A 1,485-nucleotide genomic window follows, 5' to 3' on the forward strand; every position below is an offset into this window, starting at 1 on the left:
GCCTCGGCCTCCCAAAGTGCTGGGATTACAGGCTTGAGCCACCGCGCCCGGCCTTATATTATTATTTTTTAAGACGGGGTTTCACCATATTGGTCAGGCTGGTCTTGAACTCCCAACCTCAGGTGATCCGCCCACCTTGGCCTCCAAAGTGCTGGGATTACAGGTGTGAGCCACCACTCCCGGCCTTCTTTTTTATTTGTTTGAGATGGGAGTCTCACTCTGTCGCCCAGGCTGGAATGCAGTGGTGTGATCTGGGCTCACTGCAACCTCCACCTCCAAGGTTCAAACGATTCTTCTGCCTCAGCCTCCCGAGTAGCTGGGACTACAGGTGCGGGCCGCAGTGCCCGGCTAATTTTTTGTATTTTTAGTAGAGATGGGGTTTCACCGTGTCAGCCAGGATGGTCTAGATCTTCTGACTTGATGATCTGCCGCCCTGGCCTCCCAAAGTGCTGGGATTACAAGTGTGAGCCACTGCGCCCAGCCTTCTTTTTTTTTGTTTTTTTGAGACAAAGTTTGGCTGTTCTTGCCCATGCTGGAGTACAGTGGCACGATCTTGGCTCATTGCAACCACTGTCTCCCAGGTTCATGCAATTCTCCTGCCTCAGCCTCCCGAGTAGCTGGGATCACAGGCACCCACCATCACGCCCTGCTAATTTTTTGTAATTTTACTAGAGATGAAGTTTCACCATATTGGCCAGGCTGGTCTCTAACTCTTGACCTCATATGATCTGCCCGCCTCAGCCTCCCAAAGGGCTAGAATTACAGGTTTAAATCACTGCACCCAGCCTGAGACCCCCGTCTCTATAAAAAATTTTTCTTTAATTAGCTGGGTGCTGCCAGGCGCGGTGGCTTATGCCATAATTCCAACACTTTGGGAGGATGAAGTGGGCGGATCACAAGGTCGGCAGTTCAAGACCAACCTGATTAACAAGGTGAAGCCCCATCCCTACAAAAAGTACAAAAAAATTAGCTGGGCATGGTGGTGCACGCCTGTGATCCCAGCTACTCAGGAGGCTGAGGCAGGAGAATCATTTGAACCTGGGAGGAGGAAGTTGCAGCGAGCTGAGATCTCCACTGCACTTTGGGAGGCCAAGGCGGGTAGATCGCAAGGTCAGGAGATCGAGACTACCCTGGCCAACATGGTGAAACCCTGTTTCAACTGCTATACAAAAAATTAGCTGGGCTTGGTAGCACGTGCCTGTAGTCCCAGCTACTCAGGCTGAGGCAGGAGAACTGCTTGAACCCGGAAGCCGGGGGTTGCAGTGAGCTGAGATTGTGCCACTGCACTCTAGCCTGGGCCACAGAGTGAGACTCTGTCTCAAAAAACAAAAACAAAAGAAAACAAACAAGACCCAAAAAAACGAGGCCGGACGCGGTGGCTCACGCCTGTAATCCTAGCACTTTGGGAGGCCGAGGTGGGTGGATCACCTGAGGTCAGGAGTTCAAGACCAGCCTGGCCATCATGGAGAAACCCCATCTTTAAAA

General features: G+C 51.8%; 1 protein-coding gene across 5 annotated transcripts in view; it reads right to left on the reverse strand.

The window, feature by feature from the left end:
- The window catches only part of ARHGAP45 (Rho GTPase activating protein 45), a 23,824-nt gene that overhangs the window by 8,870 nt on the left and 13,469 nt on the right, over positions 1-1,485 (reverse strand). The gene's annotated exons all lie outside the window — the stretch shown is intronic.

Source organism: Sapajus apella, unplaced genomic scaffold (genome assembly GCF_009761245.1).
Source record: "Sapajus apella isolate SASKATOON/1434 unplaced genomic scaffold, GSC_monkey_1.0 scaffold77, whole genome shotgun sequence".
NCBI lineage: Eukaryota > Metazoa > Chordata > Mammalia > Primates > Cebidae > Sapajus > Sapajus apella.